A 14956-nucleotide genomic window follows, 5' to 3' on the forward strand; every position below is an offset into this window, starting at 1 on the left:
AAAGCTACTCATGACTAGGTTTTAGTCTTACAACATACACTACATTTACCACTGTACATTTTCCACCACCAATGTCCCTAATTTCCCTCTACCCCTGCCTGCTTCTGGGGTAAGCATTTTATTCCTTTCTCTCTCTCCTCTCTCTCTCACCCCATACCCTTTCCCCCCTTTTAGACACTGTGGCTTTAGACACTTTAGACACTGTGGCTTTAATAGTTAGACACTAACTATTGTTAGTGAAGGAATACCATGCCTATCATTTTATCTCTACTAATGATTTTTTTGGAGGGTCTGCCATTTTGTTACTTTAAATTTTCCTTTTTTAATCTATGTTGGCCAGTAATGTAAAGAATGACACTGCATTTACTTTCTAGTATATAATGTTGCATTTCATTAGATTTTATTACCTTTTTTCTTAATCCTTCCATTTGCAATTCAAGTGTTAGAGCCGCAGTTGCTGGACTAATATCAGGGGTAGGTGGTGTGGAGGTATCCAACTGCTGTTGAGAAAGTGCTACTTGGGGTTTGTGCATGTGTCACCACTGAGATATTTCCTCTCTGAAAATCCAGATCTGAGACTCTGCAGTTTTCCAGCTATCAACACACTTCATCACACATTTCAAAATCTGAGAGGTACAGGTAGGAGAGTGGAGCCTAGAGCGTGTACTCTGTTGTCCTCTTTGCTGGAGGCAGATGGTATAACTCTGCGTAGGGACCCAGCTCTTCCATATGTACTTCATCTGGATCAAGATACTTTTATTCTTCCCTCCCGAGGCTCCTGGTTGTACTGAATGTCCTGTCTTTTGTGTCTCATCTCTAACCACACTCTCCACTCATATCTCTCTACACATTTCTATCCGAAGCAATATGAGTCTCCTCTGTGTTCTCTTTACTGAAGTCTATGTTGGGTTTTGAGGTCTAGGAAGATTTTTCAGTCTCATCCTGAGTTGACAGTTTTTTTGTTTTTTGTTTTCAGAGCCTTCTAGTTATTTAATTGAGAGTGAAGCAAGCAGCCTTTTTTATCACCATCCTGGCCCAGGATATCTCCCCAATTTTTTTTTCTGTAGAGGCTATAACTTATGGGTATTTTGAAGGAGCAATCTTTTGGGGGCCACTCCCTGCTATGCTTGTTTGGGTGCTAATGCCTACCAGTGCAATTGGATAAATAATACCATAATCAATTTATCCATGCTACTGGTGATAGGCATATGGTTTATTTTCATTTTGGAGAATCTATGAACAACTCTAGGAACATTGTGCATGTGTTTTACATGAACACTTATTTTTCTTGGGCATATGCCAGTAAGTATACTATTTTCAGTATTTAATGCCAAGTACTTTTTAAAGTGGTTCTATTACTTTACAGTCACACCAACAATGAGTAACTGTTTTAGTTTCTCCATATCCCCATTTATATTTGTGACTATCAGTCTTTACAACTAAATTGACTTAGTTCCATTTCTGAATTACTAATAATGTATCTTTATATAACCATATTGGCAATTTTTAAATCACTCATGTCAAAAACCTGATCAGGTATTTAACCTATTATTAACAAGGTAGTATTTTTCTTTTTGATATGTAGAATGTACTTTAGAGGTTCTGGACACAATCCCTTATTAGACTTATATGCATACATATATGTATATATGCTGCAAATATCTTCTTCCAGTCTATAGTTTTTTTCATCTATACTTAATCTTTATTCAACTGTATATTTCAATAAATGTACTTCTTAATTTTGATAAAGATCAAAATTTTATGGTAAACAATTTTTAAATTCTACATCAAAACTCTTTTTTTGTTGTTTGGTAAGGGCATATTGGTGTTGCCCAGCAGTTCTCAGAAACTTCCCTTAACTCTTTTGGGGGCAAGGTGGGGTTCATTCCCAGCAGTTTTTAGAAAACCATGCAAGATTGGGACTGGGCTGGAATCTATCCCTCTAGTAGTCCTTCTGCTTAATACTCTTTACATGTCTAAAGATTACCGAGTTACCCATGGCTTGTTCTAAAGATTTATCATTTAACTTTGGGCTTTCTGAGCCATCTAATTTTTGCATGTAATATGAAATAGAAGTCATGTCCACTGTTTTCTGTAAAGATAGCTAACTTTTGTACACTTAACTAATTTCTGAAAAATCATTTTCTTTAATAAACTTTAGTAATGCTCTTGATATAAATTAGGTGACTCACTTATTTGGATTAGTTATTGAATTATCCCATCTATTCCACTCATCTACTGGATTATGCTTTATTCCAGTGGTTTTCGACTGCCACTCACTGTCTAGTGCCAGTTTGCAGGTATTGAAAAGTGAAAAGCCAATAGTCTACCTTAGTGGTTTTACCTGAAATTTCAAGAACTAGTTTGTAGACAGGTGCTAGTATATAAGTGTATAAAGGAGAACAGTGATAAACTAAGAGTAAATTGTCTTGATTACTATAGTTTTGAGAAGTCTTCATATTTGAAAGTGTGAGATTTTTCATTTTTATTTTTTACAGACCATTTTAGTTATTCTATATACTGTGCATTATATATTTAAAACTCAACTGGTGTTGAATGTAGTATAAAGAATGATCAACTTTCTAAGAATATTGACAAGTTAGAAAATGAAATCATTTTTTGGGGGGGTGGATAACCAGCAGTGATCAAGGCTACTTATCCCTGTGTATGTATTCAGGGATCACTCCTGGAAGTAATCAGGGAACCATATAAGTGCCAGGGATTAAATCTTGGTTGGCTGTATACAAGGTAAATGCATTAAACTGTCTATCTATCTTTCTTTCTGGACATAAAATGTAATATTCTAATCCATAAACTTGGTCTATAGCTCCCTTTAGTTATTTTTTGTTCAATTTTTACTGAGACACTGATTTACGATATTGTTAATGACAGTTTTATACATACAGTGTTCTGACACCACACTCATGGCCAGAGCTTCTCTCCACCAATGATCAATGGATTCCCTCATTAACTCCCTACCCAACGTGGTAAAGCTCAGTTCTGTAGGTAAATTCTCTGGCTCTACTGTCTTTGGCTACTTGTTGTTGCCTCATAAAGTTTCTTTATATCTCACACATAAGTATTTTTATGTTTGTTGTTCTTCTTTTGACTGACACCCTCTAGTTCTCTTCATGCAGTGGAAAATAGCATGATTTAATCTTTTCAGATGGCTGAGTAATCAATCTTTCATGTGTATATTTGTCAATTTCTTTTATTTTTTGTTTTAATTTAATCACTGTGAGAACACAGTTACAAAGTTGTTCATGAGTGAATTTCAGTCATACAATTTTTCAATACCCATCCCTTACTAGTATACATATACCTCCACCAAAGGCCCCAGTTTATCTTCTCCCTTCCATTCTGTCTTTATGGCAGAAAAGTTTTTTCTCACACTATTTTTACTTTTAAGCATTATGGTTTGCAATATTGTTATTGTTACTCAAAGGGCTTCTCCCATATAACTGTACTTCCTTCAGACTCAATTCTTGTCCAGATTGATCATGTCCAACTATCATTGTTAGAGTATGCTACAATTGCTTAACAACATTCATTTGTTCTTTATCACTGAGGTTGTTTCCACAACTTGATTATTGTGAATAAGCTACAATGAGCATAGGAACACAGATGCCTTTCTGAAAGTGTTTTTTAGGCTCTTAGGATAGAAGCCAAGAAGTGAATTTTTTTGTTTGTTTGTTTTTGGGCCACACCTGGTGATGCTCAGGGGTTACTCCTGGCTATATGCTCAGAAATCGCGCCTGGCTTGGAGGACCATATTGGACACTGGGGATTGAACCACCATCCATCCTAGGTTAGCGCAGGCAAGGTGGACACCTTACCACTTGCACCACTGCTCTGGCTTCAGAAGTGGAATTTTTGACAAAAGATTTAGATCAATAAAGTGAAACAAAGAAAGCCTCCTTAACAAATGGGTTCATGAAACTTGATCAGTCACATGCAGTTTCACACCATAAGTCAGTTTAAAATGGATTAGAGATCTCAATATCACCATTATATTCCAAAACTTATGTTGTGGAAACCTTCATGACAATGAATCTAGGGGCATCTTCAGTGACTCAATGTCAATGTCTATGAAAACAGAAGCAAAAGTAAACAATGTTATTACATGAAATTAAAAAGCCTTTGCAAAAATGAAATGATGACGAGAATACAAAGACATCGTACTGATTAGGAGAAAATGTTTGCTTACCATTTGACAAAGGATTAAATAATAAACAAAATGCATAAAACTTATAAAACTGAACAAAAAATCAAACCATCTCATAAAAAGGGGAGAAGAGCTCAACAGACATTTTCTTAAAGAGTGCACACAGAGGTCCAATAAGTCTATTAAAATGTGCTCTTGACCACTAGAATCTTTAAACACAACACTCCTAAAGAATTGAGAATAACAAAAGATAAACAGAGATAAGAGTAGAAAATTAGAACTCAACAGATTGACTTACAGATTTCCTTTTTTTTTTAGTTCTTGGTCTCCTATTTGGATAGGGGAGATCAGCTTAGCAAATGTTAGAGACAGATACTTATATTTCCCTGATCTCCTAAACATTTTTGAAGGAGAGAGAAGGAAGAAAATGTCTGCCATAGAGGCAGGCAGAGGGAAGGGCAGGAGGAGAGGGCAGGAGGGAAACTGGGGTTGTTGTTGTCATTGGTGCACTGAAGATGGTTGTACTCTATCACAGAAATTCAACCATGCACAACTTTGTAATTGTGTATCTCATGATGATTCAATTAAGGAGTTTATTTTAAAAAATATTTTCCCTAGAAAATAAATGTTATATAATGACTTAAGCATGATTCTGAAGACTTTTCCTACAAAATATTTGTTTCCTCATAAAAGACATTCTTGAGGTAGAAAGATAGTACAACATCTACAGCACTTGCGTTGCACATAGCTGACCTGGGCTATTTCTACAGCATCATATATGGTTTCCCTACCCCAAATCCAAGAGTGATTCCTGAGTACAGAACCAGAACTACGTCAAGCACAGCTGGGTATGAAGCTCCTCTATGATCACCTCACACTCCTCGAAATTTCTCACCCTCACTACAGTTAAGATTCTCTCATACAGGATGCACAGTGCAATCATATCAGAAAAAAAACCATGAACAGAGGCCGGAGAGAAAGCCTGGAGGTAGGGCATTTGCCTTGCATGCAGGACGACAGTGGTTCAAATCCTAGCATCCCATATGGTCCCCTGAGCCTGCCAGGAGCTATTTCTGAGCGTAGAGCCAGGAGTAACTCATGAACGCTGCCAGGTGTGACCCAAAAACCAAAAAAAAAAAAAAAAAAAGCCCTGAACATGAACAGATCAGTACATATCTCAATGAATGTTAAGAAAGGGGTAGGATGCTCGCCTCAGCAGCACATATACTAAAATTGGAACGATACAGAGAAGATTGGCATGGCCCCTGCGCAAGGATGACATGTAAATTCGTGAAGCATTCCATATTTAAAAAAAAAAAAAAAAAAGAAAGGGGTAGGTAAGGCTCACACAAAATAACTGATTAGTTTTTTTTGGGAGGAGGAGGCTTTGGATCACACCCAGCATTGCTCAGTGACTACTCATAACTCAATTTTTAGAGGTCACTCAAGGATGTTCAGGGAACTATGCAGTGTCTGGGAACAAATCTGGAGGAAAAGGAACTTGATAAAAATTTCATATATATTCAGTAATGGTAATTCAAACCATTAGTATAGTAGAGGAATGATACTACTATAGGAATATAGTAGTATAGTATTAGTATAGTAGAGGAAATGGATCTTATATGGGACTAGTATTCCTGAATTTTACATATATCAGAAACTTCCTAGCTGAGATTCTGTCATTAGATCTGGAAAATAAACAGAAAGCATAAGAGAAATAATGTATATGAATGCTTTCATTGAAATTGCAATGCTGAATTACATTAGGAGCTATATGTACTGCCCTGTGCTTAAACAAAAAGGTCTACTATGTTTTTATATAAGTGTAGCTGTGAGAATAAAATGAAGTAAACATTCTTTTTAAATTATTAATAAGGTACAAAGAATAATTCAAATTACCTAGAAGTTGAGGGATGGCATAGGTCTTACATGAAATAAAATCTTCTTTAGAAAGCTCCACTTTTGAAACAATTACAGGATTTAAATAAATTTACTTTATATACCATCTCTAACAAAATTTCTTTTAGTAGCTTATTAAGATGCTTATCTTGATAATAAAACAAGAAGAGCTCATTTATTTGCTACTGTCTCACTTCTATAAGTACAATCAATGGTGGCTTTTATCTTCCATCAGCAAGGCCATAATAATGGTGCATGCTGAATTGGTAAATGTTAAGTGACAGGACTGTGCTCAGAACTTTTAGAAGTGCTTGCATTTCCTATGGAGAGTATTTACTCAGTTAGTTTTGCTAACATGGAACCTTAAGTTATAGGCATAAATTAAGGCTCTGTGCCAGAGAAAACATACTGCTTTCAGCTTCAGTTGTACCCTTTTATCAATAAAATGCAATGTTTTCAGTTACAAAAGGACGCCCTTTCCCTGAAATAACAGCTAATTTCATATCAATGTTGTTTTCTTAAGAGGTGAAATAGAGCAGAAAAAAAAGGAAATTTGCTTTAATCATGCTCCTTGGGGAGTATATCATAATACAAAAATCACAAGATAATTTTCTTTTCCCAGGCTACTTACAAATAATCCCTTTAGAGTACACTTAGGTATGAGAAATAATTCATACTTGAAATAAAACTTAATGACCTACTGTGAGTTATAATCCTATTGTGCATTAAATATAAATCCAGGAGTACAAAGAAGACAGTTAGCTCAGAGGGAGATGGAAAAATTTGTAAAGCATAAACAATATGTTTGAATAAGCCCTCCAGATGATTCTGGTTTAAGAACCACTATCCTCAGAACAGAAAAGGTTAAGAGTATAGTCTCTGAAACCAGCTTCGGTTCAATTATTTATACTTAAACTTACTAGATAAGTAAAAATCAAGGACAGGGCATTCTAGATAAAAGTGATATCAAGAAAAGGAGGAAATCAGGGCTATATAATCTGTCTAATTGGATAACAACTGGAGGTTATATAATTTATTGTCTAAACTGAAGCACTTTTGTGAGTGAAAGGGGGCATAATGAAAGTTAAATCTGTGCAAGGGATTTAAAAGAACTATCCCAGGCACACCCAAGGTAAGGCCACCCTGGTGAACAGGCTGTGGAAAAAACAGAATATGGGAAATAGAGAATATGGGAAAATGAGCTGGATTTTGGGATCAAGGGTCCCTTAAGACAGGCTGGGGAGGAGTATTTATTTTGAAGCCATGTGAAAAAAAAATTGAGCCATAGTTCTTATTGATCAGACTGCTTTCTTGGCCGCACAATTCTTAATTCATATAATACCTCAGAAATGGGTATTTCACATACAAAAGAATATTATAAAAACACTTTCACATTTACATAATATATAATGACCTACTTATGGTTTCTCAGCCTCATTATTCCTGGTATTCTCTTGCTTTATTCTTCTTCCATTCAAGTGGAATGGAGAACAACCAATGAAATCTACCTACAGAGCAACCAATGAAATCTCTCTCTATACAACACTGCTGCAGTCTTTTCCTTGCTCAGGAATTTTCATACTGTCATGTACCAAATCACCAAACCACTATATTACCTTCCAAGTGACACCAGACATTTGGAGGGGGCATACCTGTTGCTCGGGGTTACTGTTGGCTATGTGCTCAGAAATCACTCTTGGCTTGGGGGATCATATGGGATGCCGGGAATTAAACCCAGGTCTGTCCTGGGTCAGCTGAGTGCAAGGCAAATGCCCTATCACTTGTGCGATCGCTCCGGCCCCTACAGCAGGCATTTTTGAATATCTTTATTGCTACTCTTTTTTCTCTTTTTTTTTTTAACTAAATAATTTTTATATTGACCAAAGTGGATTACAAATTTTTCACTGTAATATTTTAGGTACATAGTGACATTGAGTCAGGGGCATTCCCACCACCAGTGTTGTTCTCCTTTCACCCCTGTTCCCAGCATGCATGCCATATTCCCCTCCTTTGACCCTTCGGCTGCTAGTATAAGTGGTCCCTTCTGTGTCTAGCTTGTTGTAGATTGGGTTTCGAGTCTGTTGTTGTTGTTGGCTTTGGATTTGGTGTTTAAGTATGATCATTTTTTATTTCTACTCAATGTTCATATACCTGTTTGATCTTGGTACCCTCCATTATTTCCCCCCCTCAATTTGTGAGGCAGAACAAGATGGTTCAAGTTATGTGGTTCTGTTTGGAGAGAAGAAAAAAGAAAGAGAAAAGAAAAAGAAGAAAAAAGGAGGGAGTAAAAATCAAACAAGAAAGAAATGGGAGGAGTCCTTCTAAGGGCTATAAATATCTATTTAGGGAAAAAGGAAGAAAAACATAAAAACTATATAAAAAAATCAAACAAAAGAACCTGAAAAGCACCACAGCGATAAAGACAACAACCAAATAATAATCACAATTTTGAAATAAAAACAAAACAAAGCACACAAAAAAGGGGAAAAAAAAACAAGAACAAAAAATTTAATTTGTGCTTTTTTTTTTTTTTTTGCATAGACACAGTAAATATTGGGGAGATTAGAAAGGGGATTCCCTTGGCCTAAGAGATAAAGGGTTTCTCTCCACTTCAAGCACACTGTCATGGGAATAACTATAGGCTCCGTACATGCTCTTTTTCTCTTCCCTAGGTCCTTTTTTGCTGTCTGAAAACTTTCTGCTCAGTCTTGGATGATAAAATCAGGCCTCGGTAACTAGAGATCTCAGTATTTGCACAGGTCATAGGATGACGACTAGAGTGAAGTCTTTTTTTTTTTTTTTTTTTTTTTTTTTTTTTGGTTTTTGGGCCACACCCAGTAACGCTCAGGGGTTACTCCTGGCTATGTGCTCAGAAGTTGCTCCTGGCTTGGGGGACCATATGGGACACCGGGGGATCGAACCGCGGTCCGTCCAAGGCTAGCGCAGGCAAGGCAGGCACCTTACCTTTAGCGCCACCGCCCGGCCCCTAGAGTGAAGTCTTTATGTTTCTACAAGTTCTGTTCCAACATTAATTTTAATCAGTCTTGGTTTTTGCACCAATCCTGGTATGAATCCTAGGATAGAGTCTTTCATTATGTTTCCAGAAGTTCTGCTCAGTTGCAGTTGTCTCAGCCAGACCTCTGGGATTAGAGATATTGGTTGTTGTACAGGTCGTAGGCCAAAGCCTAGAGTAGGGTCTTTTTTTTAATTGGTCCCAGGATAAATTCTGCCCAGTCATGGTTGTCACAATCAGTCTTCTGTAGTTAGCGATCTTGGCTTTAGCACAGATCAAAGGATGAGATGTCTTCTGATTTCATCTTATTGTTAGGTAGTGAGGTAAGACAATCTCTTAGACCTAGTTGTTGACATTTCCTCATTGTCAAGATATCATATTGAAACTGGCACATATTGATGTCCGAGCAGTATTAAGAATGTCCCAGAGGGAGTTTGGTTCCTGGAGCTGTTACAGAGAACCATTCTCAGATCTATGTCTGAGATCTAGGGTTCGAGGTTGAATGGTCACTGTCTAATCACATGACATATGTTCAAGTTGGGAGGCGCCCCTGTATTGTAAAATGTATGAGTTATTATTCCTAGTAGATAAGAGCTTGTCTCTATATGTAAAATTTCCCCCTTTTTAGTATGCCTTTGCAAAAAGAAATGGTGCCATATAAATATTGCTGGTGCATTTGGGGGTGAGAGTGTCAGGCTCCATCATATCTGTGCCCTGGTATGAACCTGAGCTTTTATCTGAGGCAAGACTTTTTCTTGTAGGTTTTTGTATCTAGCAGAACCAAAACAGGTGAAGTTAAGGAAAAGAAGAAAACAAAAACAAGATTAAAAAAAAATATATATATATGTGTGTGTATATATATATATATACTCATGTATATAAAGAAAAAATAAAAATGAGTTTAAAAAATAATTAAGGGAACAAAGTGATGCAGGAGACTACCTTATATTTGGGGATAAACAGGTTAAGAGGTAATATTATAGAGGTCTTCAACTTATAAAGGAAATATATTATCTTTTGAGATATTCTTGTGGGAGGTGGGATCCAGGGCACATTTTCATCACACACACCTTGGTCTTGTTGAGTTTGAGAAATGATTTCCGGCTGGAAAGGCTTGGGTAGAGTTCTTGTACTGGGGGAATTGCTACTCTTTTATAGTGAGTGGCAGATAAAAATGAAGACCTGAGAGGAGATACCTGGTAGATTTTTGGAGGCAGGAGGACAGGCTGTGACTTGGTCTTTAACATCATTTGGGGATAAAGAGTTTTGTTGATTTTTATTTTAAATTAGAGTACCTCACTTTCTCGAAATCTAAGAGGTTGGCAGAAAAGACAGGGAGAGAGTCTTTAGATTGTGTCTGCAAGGCAGGAAAGAGGCCATACTCAGGGCAGCACTATTGGGAATCAAGTCTACGGCAGGCAGGAGCAAACCTTGCATTTCATTTCTCCCTGAGGCGAGAAAGAGGCTAGCCTTCACTGAAGCGGTACAGGAACCAAACTAGATTGACACAACATCAGAAGCAGCAGCTTTTCAGTGAACCAGTCTTGATAATTAGTGGGGGAGAAAAGAATTAAAACAGCAACCAGAGCAGAAAATCTTCATCTGATTAGATGCCACCTTCCTAAGCTCCTATCACCCTCTACTCATCTCACAAACAGCATTTACATTTGCTGTATGTATTTGCTCGCATATTTGCCACTTATTCAGAAATGGGATCTGTCTGATCTATATTCTCAACTCTTAGACCAAAGCCAGGCCTAAAAAAGGTGCTTGAGTAAGATATCTGTGAGTGAATGAATGAATGAATGAATGAATGAAATGAAAATAGATCTGGATCAACAGAAGTCCTTAGAGAACTTCATCTAACCTAATCCTATTGTTTTACAGATAATATGAGACTCAGTGAGATGTAAAAGGTTCACTCAAACCCCACAGGGAGATGAGTGCTAGAGTGGAGAGGAGACTCCAGAACAGCGGAGGGCTGTTCTCTTTCTCTGCCTTGTCTGTTTAAGAGCATGGAGACAGCTCCTGCAGACTTTCTAATACTTGTTGGCTGAGTATAGGGAATGTAAAATACCCAAAATACCATGGAGACAAGTTTTTTTTTTCTTTTATTCTTTTCTTTCCTTTAAAAAAATTTTTTTTTTTTTTTTATTAAAAAGTGGTTCAGTTCCCAGGCCAGGCCACAAAAGCCTATTTACCCCATAGCTGAGCTCAACTATAAAACCAGCGGTAGCTCTGAGGCCTCACTGAACCCTCAGCTCCAAGACTAGAATCTGGGGGGCAGGTGGGCAGCTGGCTCTGCAGGGTGGCAGGCAGAACTCCCTTGAGCAGACCAGTAGCATGGGGCGGGGGCTGGGCAAGGGGCCCGGGCAGCAGCTGCAGGACACTAGGCAGCCTCTGAATGCCTTGGTGGTTCTTAAGTGGATTGTTTGTAAGTTGGGAACTGTCTGTACTTAGAAAGGCGGATTTCAAGAGGTAGGGGATCCTATTTCACTTGAAGGCCCACAGTAATGAGGGTTCTTTATTCATAATGAAGTAGCCACTAATTGGAGGGACAGGCTCAGGAGGCTTGTTGGAATTTTGTACTCCTGGACCAGAACTGAGTAATATTATGCGGTAGCCTGGCAACCTCTTAACTTCTGCATAAAATTCATATAAAAAATATACCATGAAGTGCCTTTCTGACATTCACTGTATTTTTTTTTATTAATAATAATAACAGGGTGGCTTCTGTTCAGCATTAAACTGAGAAAGTGAATTGAATTCTCAGTTTCCTCATTGTTGCTTCTTTTCCCAGACAGATTAGGAACATTTGGAAAATCCTTACTCTTGGAGTAGGCTGCAAGTTTTCATATTCAACCTGAAGGAACATGATTCTGATTTCTAAATGCCAATCCAAGAACCCTTTTCTTCCTCCACCTCCCTCAAAGAGGCAGGAACATTCCATAAACTCACAAATGTGGTAAAAGCAAATCCAAGAGTTTATGAAACTCTAAAAGTTACAGTGGGGATTCAATTATAATACGGTAAGATAGTCTTTCTGGACTTAATGAAATGTGGTCAACTACATTGGAATGTTCTGGTGCCCCCTGGAGGATTCTAAAACTTAAACTGGTTATGTGGTACCTTTCTTATGAAGTTTCAACTCTACAGAGGCAATGTGTTTCTTCTTCTAGACTCAAGTCAACATAACCTCACTAAACCACATGCAAAGGCACAACGCAAGAGCATAATCTAACATTTAGAAAGCTTTCTCCCACATAAATTTGTTGTTAGAATGTGTGTTTTGGATCAACAGCAATCTATTTTTAGTTTACAAAGCTTATAAATTTTATGGTACAAAGTTCACAGTTATATGTACAGTCTATTTTTCTGGACGGGGTGTTTAGTGAACAAGGAAGTTTGCTTCTGTGAACCTTACTTTGTCTTGCACAGATATTCTGGAAAATTAAATATTTAGCTTCTAAAATGTTACAGCCTTGGCATTCCTCAGGGATATGACTCCAGTATGATGATGACTAAACAGCCATCAGAACTGTTTATCCCACAGCCACAGAGCAGTCAACAGATGTGAGGAGCCATTGTCTGGCTCCAGTAAACTTCAGTAATAATAAGCTCTGATAATCTAATAGGATTATAACTGCCCATCTGCCCACCCCTAGCCTCCAATTTATGAGAAACAGACTGAAATTACTATCTTGATGCATAATATAACTGATATTATAGTTAGGTCAATAAATGTGGAAGTTTGATTTTCACACTAAATTTGCAAGGCTGCCCATGTTAGTACATTATTATCACTTTACTAGAACAGATATTACATATCAGTAAGAGAATATATAAAAAACTAAGACTTCTGTTGCTTCCATACTTTATTAGTACTATTTCTTCCATTACCTTATATATGGAATTCTTAATTTCTTGATTTGAACAATCTCAAAAAGGAGTGTACTAATGTGGAATCTAACTTCAGGCTTCTAGAAAAACAGTAAAGAATTCTTACAGTTTTCCAGAGGGTGGGGTACCCTCCATGGAAATGCCCAAAATATGCCCAAAATATTGGTTACTTTCTTTGCCTTCTAAATGTATACAGACACACATTTTTCCTAAACTGTTTTAGCTACAGTGTTGATGTGATGTTCCTTATTTCCTAAACATTTCATTATATTTCTTAAAAATTTTCTTTTGCAAAAACTGAACAACGGCAGTATATAAATTTAGTATAATAACTGAGCACAGTATTATTATCCAATTTAAAAATCTTATTGACATTTTATCATTTATTTAACTAATCATAAAAGTTAAACAACACTTTTTCTAGCAAAAGAAAATATAAAATCATGCATTGGATACTGGTGGCATGATCCTTTAGTCTCCTTTAATATGGGACACTCTCTGAACATTTGCACAAATTAGGAATTTTATAGGATTTCCATCTTTTCTATTCTTCTATGGAGATTAGATTGCAGCTATAACTTTGTAAAGCATCCCTAAAAGGAAACTGGTTCTTGTACAATATATTAAGATACAAAATCTCTGCATTAGTCTCATTACCAGCATTGTTAACCCTAATGTTTTTTTTGTTAAAGTGGTGTCTGTCAAATTTCTCCACTTAGTTTTACTATTTTATCCTTTGTAAATATCCCTTGTAGGGATATACTGTCTATACTGTGAGATAGAAGAAATGTTCTATATTTTGTCAAACATGCATCCATTGGTTTTAGTATCCAAATGATTTTTGCCTTCAAGTATGTTTCTGGTGGTTTGCAAAAGATGATTTCTAACTATAAGATTTCTTTAAAATTTTTGAGGATTGTATACTTGTACTTTTCTACATCTTTCAGACTTATTTATTCCTTTTTATTCATTATCCTTAAAGATTTTAATTATTTTATATAAAATTTATTCTTAGCTGTTTACTCTATTAATACAAATTTTTTCTTTATACTTGTTCTCTTCTACAGCCTGTTACTTTCTGAAAACTCTTATTGTTTTTGCCATTGATTCCTTATTTTGTAGAGTGAGGGTGGGAATTGGGGAAACACCTGGAAGTGCTCAGACCTTTCTACTAGTTCTGCACTCAGGGATCACTACTGTTTGGTTTGAAGTATCAAATGGAGAGCCAGTGATCCAACCTAGTTTGGCCACATGCAAGGCAAGCACCCTCCCTACTGTACTATTCTGTCATGAGTTCCATAGGACTTTGTAGGTCATTGATATCACCTATAAATAAAAATACTTTTACCTATTTTCAAATCTTATGCTTTTAACTGGTTTTGTTTTCTACACTGACTAATACCTCTAATACAATGTTGGATGGCAGTAAGGCATCCTGTTTTGTTTCTACTCTGTGAAAATACTGATGAGCATCTTCCTTGTGAGCTGGCTTTAAGACAGATCATATCTGTGATCATATAACTATGTCTTACATATAATATCTGCATCTATCTGTATTTTTACACAATATGCATATTTTAAGAGATACATCAATCCCGTTTTTGAGTGATTTATCAGGAATTAGTATTGAATATTATAAAAGGTTTTCAGAATATAAATGTGTGATTTTCTTTCTCAAATCTATTAATGAGGGATATCTGATGAATGAATGAGATATATAATATATTTTTCAAATTTTTCATCAATTTTTTAATAGTGATATTAGGGTTTTTTTTTTAACTGATTCTATCAGCAGTAGGTATTAGTATTAAAAACAATTTAGAAATTTTTCTTCATTCATAGTATCCTTGAACAATTTATTAACTATTAAGATTTTGTTATCTTTGAAAAGGTGGTAGTATTTCCATATGAGGTTTGGGTCCTGGAACTTTTCTTATAATTCCTTGTTAGTTTTAGTTCTCTTGGATTGGAAGACTTCC

At 36.4% G+C, this 14956-nt stretch overlaps 1 protein-coding gene and 1 non-coding gene across 2 annotated transcripts in view; one reads left to right on the forward strand and one right to left on the reverse strand.

Annotated features, from left to right (window-relative positions):
* Positions 1 to 14956, reverse strand: part of ICA1 (islet cell autoantigen 1) — a 164808-nt gene that overhangs the window by 83575 nt on the left and 66277 nt on the right. The window lies entirely within an intron of this gene.
* On the forward strand, positions 5369 to 5475 carry LOC126026243 (U6 spliceosomal RNA). Its single transcript, XR_007501593.1, has one exon. It is a non-coding gene; the product is annotated as a U6 spliceosomal RNA (small nuclear RNA).

Source organism: Suncus etruscus, chromosome 1 (assembly GCF_024139225.1).
Source record: "Suncus etruscus isolate mSunEtr1 chromosome 1, mSunEtr1.pri.cur, whole genome shotgun sequence".
Lineage (NCBI taxonomy): Eukaryota > Metazoa > Chordata > Mammalia > Eulipotyphla > Soricidae > Suncus > Suncus etruscus.